General features: G+C 41.7%; 1 long non-coding RNA gene across 1 annotated transcript; it reads right to left on the bottom strand.

The window, feature by feature from the left end:
• Positions 1-4,515: 4,515 nt before the first annotated feature.
• Positions 4,516-7,433, bottom strand: LOC132591839 (uncharacterized). The gene is made up of 3 exons (XR_009557255.2): positions 7,198-7,433; positions 5,943-6,063; positions 4,516-4,689 (listed from the first exon to the last, which is right to left on the bottom strand). It is a non-coding gene; the product is annotated as an uncharacterized LOC132591839 (long non-coding RNA).
• Positions 7,434-17,400: the final 9,967 nt, after the last annotated feature.

The following is a 17,400-nucleotide window of genomic DNA, read 5'->3' as shown; positions in this document are numbered from 1 at the left end:
CACTGGTCCCATCACCTCCTGGCAAATAGAAGGGGAAGAAATGGAGGCAGTGAGAGATTTTACTTTCTTGGGCTCCTTGATCACTGCAGATGGTGACAGCAGTCACGAAATTAAAAGACGCCTTCTTCTTGGGAGAAAAGCAATGACAAACCTAGACAGCATCTTAAAAAGCAGAGACATCACCTTGCCGACAAAGGTCCGTATAGTTAAAGCTATGGTTTTCCCAGTAGTGATGTATGGAAGTGAGAGCTGGACCATAAAGAAGGCTGATCGCCGAAGAATTGATGCTTTTGAATCATGGTGCTGGAGGAGACTCTTGAGAGTCCCATGGACTGCAAGAAGATCAAACCTATCCATTCTTAAGGAAATCAGCCCTGAGTGCTCCCTGGAAGGACAGATCGTGAAGCTGAGGCTCCAATACTTTGGCCACCTCATGAGAAGAGAAGAATCCTTGGAAAAGACCCTGATGTTAGGAAAGATTGAGGGCACTAGGAGAAGGGGACGACAGAGGACAAGATGGTTGGACAGTGTTCTCGAAGCTATGAACATGAGTTTGACCAAACTGCGGGAGGCAGTGCAAGACAGGAGTGCCTGGCGTGCTCTGGTCCATGGGGTCACGAAGAGTCGGACACGACTAAACGACTAAACAACAACATGGCTTGTGCATGCACATGAAAGCTCATACCAAAATAAAAACTTAGTTGGTCTTTAAGGTGCTACTGAAGGAATTTTTTTATTTTGTTTCGACTCAGACCAACACGGCTACCTACCTGTAACTAGAACTGTTTTATTTCTGGTGATGTTATTGCTGATTTTCTTTTGTTTGGAATTATGGTATTCTGTATTGCTGGCTTTTGCTGTAATAAAACTAAACTGAAACTGAAACTGAACTGTACGTGTACATAGCCCTCCTACCTCGCAAGGGTGGAAGGGTGAGTCATGCAAAACCCAATTTCACATCAAAGGGAAAGGCTGGGTGATGAACCACAGTTACAACCTGAATGAGGGTTGTGTATTTAAAATGTTACTGAGGCTCCTAGCCATCTGGATTATGTTACAGGAAGTAAGTGAGCTAGCAGTTACAAGCCTGCTAAATAGAGGGCCTCTTCTAAGGGGAATTCAGGCAGTTCCCAGCCATCTGGGATTTCTGGATAGTATCTCCAGCAGAATCAGAGAATTATAAGGAACCTCAAAGGCCCAAAGGCAGGAAATCTGCTCATATACCATCCATAGCAGGTATCCATTCAGCCTCTTCTACAAACCCACTAATCAAGGATTGCCTATCATCAACAGTGGCAGTCTCTTGCCCTGTCAACCAAGGCATCCCACTGAGAAGTTTTTATAATACCTCAGTGAAATGTGTTAATATTGATGAAGTGGTCGCTTTTGGTCATCTGAAACTGCAGATTGTCCACAACAGTGTATTCGCATCTCACAAGAACATAAACCCACACACATTTTCCAGAAACATATTACATTTTATTCAAAATAGTACACAGGGTTGTTGTTGGGTTTTTTCTCTCAATAAAATAAAATAAAAACCAATTCCACTCAAGTATTTTCTGGAAGCCAAACAACAGCAGATCAATCTATTAATCTGGGTAATATCAGTTGCTGAAATAAGCAAATGTTTCTCTCCACTTTACCCTGAACCAAATCTGCAGAAAGAAAAAATACATATTCTGTGATTAACAGGTTTATGTCTTAACACATAAGAGACAACACACACGCGCTCTCTCTCTCTCTCTCTCTCTCTCTCTCTCTCTCTCTCTCTCTCTCTCTCTCACACACACACACACACACACACACACACACACACACATGTATGGGGGGGGACACTCCATAAGCAACAAAATTTCATGTCACAAAAATGCCAATGACCTGTAGTTTATTAATTTCTACAAATTTTCAAATGAAAACTTACAAATGAGCTTAACTTACAAATGACGCTTTAGGTTACAGACGCTTCAGGTTACAGACTCCAGTAATCCAAAAATAGTACCTCAGGTTAAGAACTTTGCTTCAGGATGAGAACAGAAATTGCATGGTGGCGGCGCGGCGGCAGCAGGAGGTCCCATTAGCTAAAGTGGTACCTCAGGTTAAGAACAGTTTCAGGTTAAGAACGGACCTCCGGAACGAATTAAGTTCTTAACCCGAGGTACTACTGTACTGCATTGTTTACTGTGACAGCACCACTTTGGAACTCCCCACCTATTGCAACAAAGCACGTGGCTTTGCTTGACTCTTTTCGAGCACCTGCTAAAAGCATTCTTCTTTAGGCAAGCATACCTAGATGCCTAGGAAGTTGAAGTAATTTCAATCTTAATATTTTAGCTTTTGTATGTTTTAAAGTAGGATTGTTAATTTTTCTTGATTTTACTGCTGTGGTGTTTTTTGTGTTGTTGTTTTTTGGTAAACAATGTTGCAGGTTTTTAAAAATAAATTTTATTAAATAAAGTAGCTGGCCCGGCCACGTGTTGCTGTGGTTCTTTCCTGTGATTCACCCCACTCTGTCCGGACACTTGACTTATCCTGCCCCCTCCTCCCCCCACCCTCTGGTTCATCCCTGTGACTGCCCCCACCCTGTTCCGACCCATGAGGTATCGAGCCCCCTTTCCCCCAACCCCCGCAGCACATCCTGTGACTGGCCCCACCCTGTCCTGACTCATGAGGTATCGAGCCCCTCCTCCCCCACCCCCTGTCTGAGTCCTCTGTTGTCTCTGGGGAATGTTGGAATCCTCTGTTGTCTCCCCCCCTGTTTCTCCATACCTTGGCCCCCCACCCTTGGAACTGTCAGCTTCTGGGTTGTTTCCCAGCATGCACTTTTGTCTAAGCCCTCTGTTGTCCCTGGGGAGTGTTGGCCCCCTCCCCCCTGTATTTCCATACTTGGGCACCCACCATTGGAGAAGGAACTGTCAGTTTCTGGGTTCTATTTCCCAGCATGCACTTTTGTCTGAGGCCTCTGTTGTCCCTGGGGAGTGTTGGCCCCCTCCCCCCAGTATCTTCCTACATTGCCCCCACCCTTGGAGAAGGAACTGTCAGTTTCTGGGTTCTATTTTCCAGTATTTACTTATGTCTGAGCAATCTGTTGTCCCCGGGGAGTGTTGTCCCCTCCCCCCTGTATCTCCATACATTGGCCCCTGTGCACGCATCATGAACATTTTAATATATTTAGATTTAAAAAATTGAAATAAGAACATGAGAAGCAGAAGTCTTTATTGTTTAATTTTATTTTTGGGGTTGTCATTTTGGTGGTTATTGTATGATTTGGGCATTGTGTGTTTTGTGGTGTGCTTTTTTGGTTACTTGGATATTCTAATTTTGGAGTAGGTGTTTTGAATGTAGGATGTGGTGTTATTGTTTTTTATTGTGTTGTTTGCGATGTTTTATTTCTCTAGTTGGGGTTGTCATTTATTTTGGCGTGAAGTGTATGATTTTGGCGTGAGTGGTATTTTGGTTTTTAATTTTTGGTGTATTCCTTCCTCCCCATAGCTCTCTGTTTCCCCCCTCGCATTGTTGTGCCTCATCCCTGTTGCCCCCCCCCTTGTGAAAGGCCCTATTCTGTTTGTTTTTCCCTGCTTGGCAATGCTGCAGCCTATTGAAAAAGCTGGGCCTTGTTGCTGCAATAGGACTGTTTTCAGTTGGTTGCTGTGAATTTTGTGATGTCATCTGGCGGCGCAGCTTTGGAGCTGCTGGAGTCTTCAGAGCTTCTGGTGGGCGCCACTTTTTTGTGTTTAATCATTATTTTAGGTGTGAAAGGTGTGGTTTTTGGAGAAAGAATTCTGCCAGATCCCTCCCTGATGGGCATGGAACGTTGTGGCCAAATTTGTTACATTAAAGTTCAGCAGTTATGGAGAAAGGCTGTGACCTCTGCGCACACAATACCTACATTTAGATAGATAGATAGATAGAGAGATAGATAAACAATAAATATAAATAAAATAACACAAGCCAAAACACAATCCAACCTGTAGATTTAAGTATCTGTCCATAGTCGCCTACTTGTTACCAGAGGCCCAGAATCTACATTCCTTTGAAAGAAAATATGAAATAACATAAAAACCATTTTTGCAGGGAAAGATAAAAACAAACAACAATGTGGGGTGGGGGGTGACAAGAAATTTTCCGCACCAGGTACCCCCTGACCTTCCTACGCCTATGTCTGTGATACGTAGACATTCAGTCTCTTCCTCGAAGCAACTAATCATGGCCAATCTAGCATCTTCAGTGAAAGTCTTTTGCACTGTCAACCAGCTCATCCCATTGGGAGGTTCTTCCTAATACCTTTGTGAAATGTGTTGATATTGTTGCAGGCCAAATGACATTAAAAGCAAACTGGCAGAAATGGTGAGTCTTGGCAGAAAAGTGTTATTTAACCTGAGCATAATTTGCGGTATACATGTAGAGAAGAACAAGCATGGACCACCTGAACTTTAGAAAGAAAAAGACTTTGGTAGCTTTGCAAATTGTCCACAAGGGGGATCCACATCTCAGAAGGGCATAAACAAACACACATTTCCCAGCAACATATCAAATATTTATTCAAAATAGTACACATATTTTCTCAAAATTCCCACATCATGGAAGTATTTCTGCAGGCCAAATTAGCAGCACATCCATCTAGTTGCTTGGGTTATAGCCATTGCTGAAAGAAGCAGATGTTTCTTTCCATTTTAACCTTTAATACCTCTGAATAAAGGAAAGAGATTTCTTTAGTGATTCACAAGTTTATGTGTTAACAGGGAGAGTACACAGACACACGAACACAAACATTTCTGTAGGCTGAATCAGGGTGGGGGGAGAAACTCAAAGCCAGGGTCTGAATGTGGCCTTCCAGGCTTCTCCATCTGACCCTCAACAGCCTGAGCTACACAGTCTATTTCAAAGTCACACAGAATATTGGCTCTACTTTGCCTGCCAAGAATGTGTGCTTGAACTAATCCCTTTCTCTTGCTTGGAAGGAAGATAGGGAGATGTATGCATGCATACAAAAGTTAGAATTATTCTCATTGCCACACCCACATTTGTCTCTGACTCCATCCACCCATGGGATGGGGCCCTTGGGTGGATGCTCAAAATAAAAAATGGCTCTTGGGTTTGGAAAAAAAAAACATCTCACCACACATGGCCTCAATGTACTGCAGACCTTCCATGTGTCCCTATTTTCCAGGGACAGCCCCAGATTCACAGAAGCTGTCCCAGTTTCAGATTTGATCCCGTCATGTCCCACTTTTTCTGAGGACACTCCTATTTTGAATGGAGATGTGATGGAGGGCATGGTAGGATGTCCCTATTTCAATGGAGGCTATGTGACCCACAAGTCAAGGAGATAAAAGGAGATATAGCCTTTAGAAGACATCTGAAGGCAGCCCAGTATAGAGTAGTTTTGTATTGGGGGAAAAAAGCAATTTAAAAAGGAAATGAAATAAATGTTGCCCTCTAACTGGGAGCAGATAATTAATCAATGTTAAACCCCTACTGGGAAATCAGCTGGGTAAAACTGAAGCCTACTGTACTAAATGTCTTCTGGACGACAAGTTTAATGATATCACAGTGGCCGTGGCACAGTTGCTTTCGGTATTCATACGTATCAAAAATCATCATACTTAAGACTAAACAAATATTGTCTCATTCTTCCTCTCCCGGGGGATTGTCTGTATGAATCTGCATTTTATTCTGAATCTATGTTATGGGTCTTTGGACCGCAAGAAAGATTAATAATTATTCAATGGGCATAAATTTGAATATGAGAGAGAGGGAGAGAGAGAGAGAGAGAGAGAGACAGAGACAGAGACAGAGACAGAGACAGAGACAGAGAGAGAGAGAGCTGCTTGTTCCAAATTTTGAGGTTAATTTGCTTTATGTATTTCATTTTATCAATATTTTAAGAAAGAAATTCCATTAGAGTTCAATGGATTTGAAAAACTAGGAAGAAAACGTACGCATCCTCACAGCATATCTTCTTTCCAGGACAAGTTGCACTCTGAATGATCCTTTCACATTGAGACTCGCAAGTCCCAGCAAAAGACTCGCATTTACGAGGTTCCCCTGCATGGACGAATCCTAGATAGAGATATTTTATTTAATTTTACAAAGGCATTTCCACATTCTGACATTCCTGACCAAATTATCATGGGCCATTGCAACTGCGTCTTTGAACTGCAGTGGACTACTCTTTAACCGTCTCATAAGAATACCAGAGTTCAACATGTATAGCCATTTTGAATTTTCAGATGTTTTATATTCCACATTCGTAAGGTAGGTGTTACTATGCCTGCATTGAGTTTTCCATTTTGGGAATGACACTGGAGTGTAATGGATTATATGTTTCCCCCAGTGAACAAGGCCAAACCTCTGGAGAGGCAGTTGCCAAAAATGGCAATTTGGAAGGGTTAGCAGATTTGCCTCTGGGTGCTGCCCTCAGTTCTGGTCTGAAATCCTCACTTAGCTTGGATGCTTGGCTTGCAGTATTCGAGGTTTCAATGCTGGGTGACTTCCAGGGAAGGGGTTTAGTCCTTCCCAACAGCTTGTACCCCATCACTAAGTGCTGAGTGGAATGAAGAACTGAACCTTGCCCTACTGCCATGTCAACCCTGCCTTGCCTACTGCAGTCAGTAAGATTTGGCCTGATTTTAAACCAACGTCTGGTGTCTTGTCTCTGTTATTTCAGGGCTCTCACAGGTCTCAGAATCACGTTCCAGGGCAAATATTTTTCCTTATTCCCCTTCCTTGTTCCTCAACATTTTCTGCCAATGAACTTTATTTGGACACATCAGACATTGCACTCCATAAGGCAGGAAAAGGCAAATATTTATCAATATCAGACAATATATTAGAAATCCTTATCTCATGTTCAAAACACATTTACATACATCCTTTAAAATCTGGAAAATGCAGCATAGCAAAGAGATGGTGTGAACAGGATTGGATGATGGGGCAGAGTCTGAGAAGGGAGACAGCATAATCAATAGATCAAGGGGAACAAGAATGAAGGAGGGAAGTGTTGAGAGTAGGTGCAGGAGGAGGGAAAGAGACAGGTCTAGAAAAGAGAGAGGAGAGAGAGCAACATAGATCAAGGCATATGGCTTTCATATTAGCCTTGAAGGGAAAGCAGAAGTGGAGTAGAAAGCCATACTGGTTAATGTATCCCAATTTCCACATTATGTCTGAACATTCTGATTTTGATCTATGTCATACCTGGAGAAGCTAAGAGCATCGCTGAAAGAGCAATGATGTAAAAGATGCTGATCTGCATTGCTGAAGCTTGACTGGAAATGCCAAGTTGGAAACCAAAGAAGGGAGACCAAGAGTGCTCTCGGATTCCTGTGTCATCCAAAAGATTGCATGTTCACGTATTTATAGGTCTGCAAACAGCATTTACACGTCCGCCCTAGGATTTGGCATCCTAAAAGTACTGGATGTGTTAGCAGGAAGTCCAGTACTCCCCAGGAATTCCCGGTGTGCCAAAAAGAAGTAACATAAACTAACTTGTACATTCATAGTCCAGTCAGCTCAAGACAGTAATTTTATTGTTTTCTGTGTTTTATCTCTTCCTGTATCCTGCTGCTATAGTTCATAGCTAAAACTAATGAACTAAACTGAACTGAACAGTATGTACAAATTAGTATGGTGAGCACTTTGAGTCTCTTTGTCTTAAAACAAAGTTCCCTTGTTGTTTTTAAAGAATAAGGCCACATTTAGTAAAATGCAGCACTGTTAGAATCCAGAAAGAACCTTCATCTGGGCAAAATATCTGGATTAGTTTGGTGTGCACTTTTGGTTCATGAGGCAGGCCTCAGGTTTTCTGGCACCACTGCTCCCCTGACTAGCAAGAAGATGTGACCAAAAGGAGACCCTTGTTGGATGAGACCAAATATTTATCCATGATCCTGTTCTGACAGTGGCCTGCCAGATGTCCCTGGGAAGCCCACCAACAAAACATAAGCACAGAAGTGTGCCTCATCAACAAGTGGTATTCAGAGGCTCTCATTATCCTCTCTGGGTGTTGGACCCCTGGTGCTGCTCTAGAAAATGGAAATGGAGCTGATATATTCAATGACACCCCAGGTAGTGTGGTTGCTGACCTTGAGCCAGACATCTTGGAGAGTGAAGTCAAATGGGCCTTAGAAAGCACTGCTAATAACAAGGCCAGTGGAAGTGATGATATTCCAGCTGAACTATTTAAAATTTTAAAAGATGATGCTGTTAAGGTGCTACACCCAATATGCCAGCAAGTTTGGAAAACTCAGCAATGGCCAGAGGATTGGAGAAGATCAGTCTACATCCCAATTCCAAAGAAGGGCAGTGCCAAAGAATGCTCCAACTACCGCACAATTGCGCTCATTTCACACGCTAGCAAGGTTATGCTTAAAATTCTACAAGGCAGGCTTAGGCAGTATGTGGACCGAGAACTCCCAGAAGTGCAAGCTGGATTTCGAAAGGGCAGAGGAACCAGAGACCAAATAGCAAACATGCGCTGGATTATGGAGAAAGCTAGAGAGTTCCAAAAAAACGTCTACTTCTGCTTCATTGACTATGCAAAAGCGTTCGACTGTGTCGACCACAGCAAACTATGGCAAGTTCTTAAAGAAATGGGAGTGCCTGATCACCTCATCTGTCTCCTGAGAAATCTCTATGTGGGACAAGAAGCTACAGTTAGAACTGGATATGGAACAACTGATTGGTTCAAAATTGGGAAAGGAGTACGACAAGGTTGTATATTGTCTCCCTGCTTATTTAACTTATATGCAGAATTCATCATGCGAAAGGCTGGACTAGATGAATCCCAAGCCGGAATTAAGATTGCCGGAAGAAATATCAACAACCTCAGATATGCAGATGACACAACCTTGATGGCAGAAAGCGAGGAGGAATTAAAGAACCTTTTAATGAGGGTGAAAGAGGAGAGCGCAAAATATGGTCTGAAGCTCAACATCAAAAAAACCAAGATCATGGCCACTGGTCCCATCACCTCCTGGCAAATAGAAGGGGAAGAAATGGAGGCAGTGAGAGATTTTACTTTCTTGGGCTCCTTGATCACTGCAGATGGTGACAGCAGTCACGAAATTAAAAGACGCCTGCTTCTTGGGAGAAAAGCAATGACAAACCTAGACAGCATCTTAAAAAGCCGAGACATCACTTTGCCGACAAAGGTCCGTATAGTTAAAGCTATGGTTTTCCCAGTAGTGATGTATGGAAGTGAGAGCTGGACCATGAAGAAGGCTGATCGTCGAAGAATTGATGCTTTTGAATTATGGTGCTGGAGGAGACTCTTGAGAGTCCCATGGACTGCTAGAAGATCAAACCTATCAATTCTTAAGGAAATCAGCCCTGAGTGCTCCCTGGAAGGACAGATCGTGAAGCTGAAGCTCCAATACTTTGGCCACCTCATGAGAAGAGAAGAATCCTTGGAAAAGACCCTGATGTTGGGAAAGATGGAGGGCACTAGGAGAAGGGGACGACAGAGGACGAGATGGTTGGACAGTGTTCTCGAAGCTACGAACATGAGTTTGACCAAACTGCGGGAGGCAGTGCAAGACAGGAGTGCCTGGCGTGCTATGGTCCATGGGGTCACGAAGAGTCGGACACGACTAAACGACTAAACAACAACAACAACATATTCAATGACAAGGTTTTTCTCCTTCCTTCCTCATTTGGTTTATTGTTAAAAGCAACAGAAACCCAGTTTAGCAATCAAAGAAGCAATGATGTAAGCATGTACAAAGTAGTAGAAGACTACAATGCACTACAAATATTGCAAGCTAAGTCCACTAAATGATTGCAAGCAGTGGCAACAAGGTAAGCAGCAATGGTCTCTTCAGAGAATAGTGGAGGAAATCACCAAAGTTGCACCTCATTTTGTGCCTCTTCCTACCAATTGAAGAATATGTATAGACTGCAGCCATGGACCCCTTATTGCCTCAGTAATTTTTCCAAGATTTTTCTTCCTCTCAGGAAAGCATGATTCCTGTAAATAATGCTGTGATGCTATTGTGTGCCCCTGGGCACTTTCCATATGAAGGAGAAGCATTAAAAATATTTAAAATCCTCATTTTGGGATCACAGCAACAAGAGTGAAATCCCATTAGTTGTACTCCATTGCCCAGGTGCATGGTACAAATTTTAGCTTCGCCACATACAGTCAGGAGGGGTGAGACAGGAATGGTTCAGGGTCCTTAAAATGAGTAATAAGCAATTCATCTCTATATCCAGGGAACACGGAAAAGTTCCTTCAGCCAATGTACTGCACAGTGCTTTCTCTCCCTGGAACACCTTATCTCTTGAAGAATAAAGCACTGTGGTTTTATTTCATCATTCTCCTTCTCTTTTTTTTTTGAGAAAGATGGTTTTTTTTAAAAAAATCTTTATTCAGTTTTTTAAAACATACAAAACGAAGAAAAATGGAACAAAAAATTACAAAATCATAAAGAACAATTCATTAAAAGGTACAGGGTAAAAATAGAAAACAAAAGAATACATTTACAAAAAAGGTGAAAAAAAGAAAATAAAAGAAAATTCACTTCCTGTTATTTACAGTACACTTTCCTTTGCAAATTCTCTTTCCCTTGCTATTCCTCTTACTCCATTCCATTACCGTTTTTCTCTTTACTTATAATTTTTCTTCTCCTTTTAAATCTCTTTTCTTAGGATTTCGCTAAGTTAACTTCTATATTTTCTTTTTCCAAGTAGTCTTGTACATATTTCCATTCCCCTATTATCTTTTGCCTCGGAACATTCCTAATTACTGCAGTTAATTTTGCCATCCTTAGGTATTCATTCAATTTTTCACGCCATTCCTGAACTGTTGGGAAGCTAGCCCCTTTCCATTTCGATGCAATCAATACCCTTGCCGCAGCACATGCATAAAGCAGGACATGCCCCAAGGTGGCGGAATTTTGGAACAAGATATATGAAAAATTGAAAGAGCTGTTAAAATGTACCTTCCAAAAAAGTCCTGAAGCCTTCCTTCTAAGTATGACCCCACTAAATGTTCCAATGGATAGAGTTAACATCATTCTCCTTCTCAAAGGGACATTAATCCCAAAAGTATATGCTAAGTATATGCTAAGTCTTGAACAGTAAGTCTTGGACATTAAGTTTTGGAGAAGCCAAGGACACCAAGTCTCTGAAAAGACAGAGAAGTTGGAATGTGTTCTGCTGTGGTGTTTCTCTCTTTCTGTAGTATTTGAGATCCCCTTCAGGCTTCAGCCATTTGGACTGACGTTCTTCACCTTGCCCAATCAAAAACAAAATAAAACCTTTAATAATTATTGACATTTGTCAGGGGTAATCCTAATGTGTGTTTGGGTGGTGAGGAATGCTGTTTCACAATTGGCATTTAAGTATGAATATAAAAAGTGATGTTAATATAATATAATAATAATAATAATAATAATAATAATAATAATAATAATAATAATAATAATAATAATAATTTATACCATCTGGCTGGGCTCCTGCATAACTGTTCAATATCAACTTCATTGGACTGGTCGTGTTGTGTGGATATGATGGTCCTTTTCCAAAGCAACTACTCTATTCCGAACTTAAAAATGGAAAGCGTAATGCTTGTGGTCAACAAAAGAGGTTTAAAGAGAAAGGAAAATCTTTAAAAAAGTAGTATGAAGAGTCGGCTGAAGTTACACCTGACACTTAAAAACACTAAGAGTATGGAAGTGAGAGCTGGACCATAAAGAAGGCTGATCGCCGAAGAATTGCTGCTTTTGAATTATGGTGCTGGAGGAGACTCTTGAGAGTCCCATGGACTGCAAGAAGATCAAACTTATCCATTCTGAAGGAAATCAGCCCCGAGTGCTCACTGGAAGGACAGATCCTGAAGCTGAGGCTCCAATACTTTGGCCACGTCATGAGATGGGAAGACTCCCTGGAAAAAACCCTGATGTTGGGAAAGATGGAGGGCACAAGGAGAAGGGGATGACAGAGGACGAGATGATTGGACAGTGTTCTCGAAGCTACCAACATGAGTCTGACCAAACTGCGGGAGGCGGTGCAAGACAGGAGTGCCTGGCGTGCTATGGTCCATGGGGTCACGAAGAGTCGGACATGACTAAACGACTAAACAACAACAACAAATGAACACTGACAACTGGGAAACACTGGCCTGCAAGCGCTCCAGTTGGAGAACAGCATTTACCAAAGGTGTCATGGGCTTGATCTCAGGACGCAAGGGAGATACGTGCTAAGAGGAAGGCACATTTGGCAAATCCACACCGTGATCAACTCTCGCCTGGAAACCTATGTCCCCACTGTGGAAGGACGTGTGGGTCCAGAATTGGCCTCCACAGTAACTTACGGACCCATTGTTCAAATCGTGTTTATGGAAGACAATCTTACTCGGCTACAAGTGATCGCCAAAGAAGAAGAATCATAAATACTGGAGTTGGAACTAAAATGCAGTGCAGGTTTAACACAGATAGGGCACTTTTCCATCGCAACTTTCCATAGCAACAGGTACCAGTAAAAGCTTGTAACCTGATTCAGCTAATTACAGACCAATTAGTCTTTTCAATGTGATCTGTAAACTATATACAAAACATCTGTGTCTAAAACTGTGTGAATGGTTGGACCATAATGATTTACTAGAAATTGAACAAGCAGGTTTTACATTTGGACGCTCCACCATTGATCACTGCTTAGTGTTAGATGATTTCATCTATAAATATGTGAAACATTGCAAAAAGTCATTGTATGTGGCCTTTGATTATGTGTCTAGGGATAGGCTCTGGGCTAAATTGGCCAGCATGGGTATTGACAGAAGGCTATTACTTCTGATGATTAAGCCTCATGAAAATAAAACCCTTCAGATAAGATTTGCACAGGATGGCAGAATTTCTAGAGGAATCCCAGTCCAAAGAGGGGTTAGAGAAGGATGTTTATTAGCTCCTTTTTTGTTCAATATCTATGTTAATTCTTTGATCACATGTTGTCATGAAATCCATACTCACACACACACACACACACACCCCGGTGTTTTCCAGTGGAAGAAAAGTGCCAATTCTAATGTATGTGGATGACGCTGATCTTCTTTCTCAAACTAAAGTTGGTTTGAAACGAGCCTTAGGGAAGTTTAGCGACCAATGTAGCACTGTATTGTTAACACTTAATTTTGCCAAAACTAACATTGTTCATTTCGACCGCTCCTACAAGAAAGACAAGGAGTATGAAGGGGAACGCCATAGAACAAACTAAGATCTTCCAGTACTTAGGCATAACCTTCTCTTATAATGCCAAATTTTCAACAGACCTGACGCATCAGCCACTTCAGCAGGAAGAAGAGCAAATGCCATCCTTAGATTATTCAGAAGGAAAGGCTCCGTCTTTCTTCCTAGGGCCCTAAAAGTTTTTCAGGCAAAATCTTTAGCCCAACTCTTGTATGGCTCTCAAATCGGACTTTCTGCCAATCTTAAGACCCTTGAAAAAGCACAATCAAAATTTTTAAGATCGCTATTTGGTACCCCAAAGTGTACACCTAATGTAGTATTAAGGCAAGAGGCAGGACTTCCCAGAGTGGAATTAAAAGTCTGGGAGCAAGCAATATCCCTTTGGTTGAAAATTCATTACAATCCAAAGGGAATGTTACTTCACTTCCTGGCCGCAGTCCACCCTGGCTTACGCAAATAACTAATAAGATCAAACAAATTGGCCTAAATCCTGAAGATCTTTTTAACAGAACTTTGAACAAGGCAAAAACAATCATTCCTCAGAGACTTCACAATGTTGAATTACAATAAGAAGATGCCTTACTCCCGGAGAATTATAGATGTCTAAAATCGTGGCATAATTTTTCAGCTGCCCCTTACTTATCTAACATCACTAACGAAGCCTATAAATGGGCCTTTTCCAGAGCCCGTTTTGAGCCCTCAGCTGTGCTGTACGGCAAATTTATGCGGGTACCAATTCATGAGTGCCTTTGCCCCTGCATGTCTAACAAGGTGGAATCTGTCACTCATATCCTTTTATTTTGCGAATTTTATAGTGAAGAACGAGCTTGACTTATTTTACCCCCTTTATCAAAATTTACACCCTTACAATATTATTTGGAATTCTCCTCTGAAACCTTACGAAAATTCCTTCTGGAAAATTCCTCAAGTCCAGTTTCACATGATGTGGCCAAATTTTGCACTTTAGTTATTAAGAAATGTAAATCTCTTTTATTGAATAACATATTGCAAATTCCCTTTGAACAAAATAAAAAAAATTCCTTCAGTAGCACCTTAAAGACCAACTAAGTTTTTATATTGGTATGAGCTTTCGTGTGCATGCACACTTCATCAGATACAATGAAACAGAAGCAACCAGACCCTTATGTATATTCAGAGGGTGGGGTGGGGGTGATGGGAATGGGTGATGGGCTGATGGGAGTGGTAAACCTGTTGATGACTGTTAACGACTGTTAATGACTGCAATTGGTCTTTTTGGGGGGAGCAAGGGCTGAGGTGCTAAGGATCATGTATAATGAGATAAGAATCCTATGTCTCTGTTCATTCCAGGTGGCTCCATGGTTTTAAGCTTGCCAATGAGTTGCAATTCAGCAATTTCTCTTTCCAGTCTGTTTCTGAAATTTTTCTGTAATAAAACAGCTGCTTTGAGATCTTGTATAGAATGTCCTGGGAGATTGAAGTGTTCTCCTACTGGTTTCTCTGTCTTGTGATTCCTGATGTCAGATTTATGACCATTTATCCTTTGGCGTAGGGTTTGGCCTGTTTGTCCAATATAGAGAGCTGAAGGGCACTGTTGGCATTTGATGGCATACACAATGTTAGAAGATGAGCAATTAAATAGTCCTGAGATGGTATGTTGGATGTTGTTGGGGCCAGTAATGGTGTTGTCCGGGTGTATGTGGCAGCAAAGTTGGCATCTGGGTTTATTGCAGGCTCTGGTACCAGTGTCCATGTGAAGTCTGGTGGTTGTATTATTGTGGGTGAGGAGTTGTTTAAGATTGGGTGGCTGTCTGTAGGCAATGAAATGTCTTCCTCCCAGAGCTTGAGAAAGGGAGCTGTCATTGTCCAGGAGAGACTGTAGATCTCTGATGATGCATTGTACTGTTTTAACTTGGGAGCTGTATGTGATGACTAGTGGTGTTCTGTTATTTTCTTTTTTGGGTCTGTCTTGCAGCAGGTTCTCTCTAGGTATCAGTCTGGCTCTGTTGATCTGTTGTTTGACTTCATCAGGTGGATATTTTAGTTCTAAAAAGGTTTGCTGTAGATCTCTTAGGTGAGATTCTCTGTCTGTAGAGTTGGAACAGATACGGTTGTAACGTAGGGCCTGGCTGTATACGATGGATCGTTTGGTATGTTTGGGATGGTAGCTAGAAGCATGTAGATATGTTTGTCGGTCAGTTGGTTTTCTGTATAAGGTGGTGTCTATACGTTCATCCTGTATTTTTATAGTAGTGTCCAAAAAATGTATTTCTTGCATAGATTGGTTCACTGTTAGGTTGATGGTGGGGTGAAAGTCATTGAATGTCTGGTGGGAGGTTTCCAGGGTCTGTTGACCATGTGTCCAGATAATAAAAATATTGTCAACGTATCGTAGGCACAAGAGAGGTTTGAGTGGGTAGGAGTTTAGGAAACGTTGTTCTAAATCTGCCATGAAGATGTTGCCATACTGTGGGGCCATGCGGGTGCCCATGGCTGTGCCACTGATCTGGAGGAACAGGTCATCACCAAATTTGAAGTGGTTGTGGGTAAGGACAAAGTGGCAGAGTTTGGTAGCAAAGTCCACTGTGGTTCTATCTGAAATGGTGTTCCTTATGGCTTGTGCATGCACATGAAAGCTCATACCAAAATAAAAACTTAGTTGGTCTTTAAGGTGCTACTGAAGGAATTTTTTTTTATTTTGTTTCGACTCAGACCAACACGGCTACCTACCTGTGACTAGAACTGTTTCATTTCTGGTGATGTTATTGCTGATTTTCTTTTGTTTGGAATTATGGTATTCTGTATTGCTGGCTTTTGCTGTAATAAAACTAAACTGAAACTGAAACTGAACTGTACGTATACATAGCCCTCCTACCTCGCAAGGGTGGAAGGGTGAGTCATGCAAAACCCTATTTCACATTAAAGGGAAAGGCTGGGTGATGAACCACAGTTACAACCTGAATGAGGGTTGTATATTTAAAATGTTACTGAGGCTCCTAACCATCTGGATTATGTTACAGGAAGTAAGTGAGCTAGCAGTTACAAGCCTTCTAAATAGAGGGCCTCTTCTAAGGCAGTTCCCAGCCATCTGGGTAGTATCTCCAGCAGAATCAGAGAATTATAAAGAACCTCAAAGGCTCAAAGGCAGGAAATCTGCTCATATACCATCCATAACAGGTATCCATTCAGCCTCTTCTCCAAACCCACTAATCAAGGATTGCCTATCATCAAAAGTGGCAGTCTCTTGCCCTGTCAACCAAGGCATCCCACTGAGAAGTTTTTTTATAATACCTCAGTGAAATGTGTTAATATTGATGAAATGGTGGCTTTCGGTCATCTGAAACTGCAAATCCTCCACAACAGTGTATTCACATCTCACAAGAACATAAACCCACACAAATGTCCCAGCAACATATTACATTTTATTCAAAATAGTACACAGGGTTGTTGTTGTTGTTGTTTTCCAAAAAAAAATAATCAATTCCAATCAAGTATTTTCTGGAAGCCAAACAACAGCAGATCAATCTATTAATCTGGGTAATATCAGTTGCTGAAATAAGTAAATGTTTCTCTCCACCTTACTCTGAATAAGCTCTGCAGAAAGAAAAAAATACATATTCTATGATTACCAGGTTTATGTATTAACACATAAGAGACAGTACACACACACACACACACACACGGGGGGGGGGCACTCCATAAGCAACCATTTTTCATGTCACAAAAATGCCATTGACCTGTAGTTTATTAATTTCTTGGTTGCAGGGTTTGGGACGGTTCATTTGGGGAGAGGAGACCCTTGAGGTATTACAGTCCTGAGCTGTTTAAAGCTTTATAGGACAAAAACAGCACTTTGAATTGTCCCTGGAAACTAATTGGCAGCCAGTGCAGTCAGGATTGCTGTTACATGCTGAAACCACATTGTTTCAGTGAGCATCCTGGCTACTGAATTCTGCACCATTAGACGTTTCTGAACCATCTTCAGAGGCAACCCCATGTAGTACATTGGAGTAATCGGTTAGCATAGCATAGACAACAGAAGTTAGGCTATCCTTGTCCATATAGGTGCACGGCTGGACCACCAGCCGAGGCTGATGGAAATCACACTGGGCCACTAAAGCCACCTGACATTCAAGCAACAACAAATGATACAGAAATGCCCCCAAGCTAAGTACCTGCTCCTTCAGAGGGAGAGTAACCCCTTTAGAAGTCTTCATGATGCTTTGGTCTGTTGTCTTGT

This window comes from Zootoca vivipara, chromosome 3, assembly GCF_965207765.1.
Source record: "Zootoca vivipara chromosome 3, rZooViv2.hap1.1, whole genome shotgun sequence".
Lineage (NCBI taxonomy): Eukaryota > Metazoa > Chordata > Lepidosauria > Squamata > Lacertidae > Zootoca > Zootoca vivipara.
Note: the sequence above shows the minus strand (reverse complement) of the source record. Positions and strands in the feature narration are given on the sequence as shown.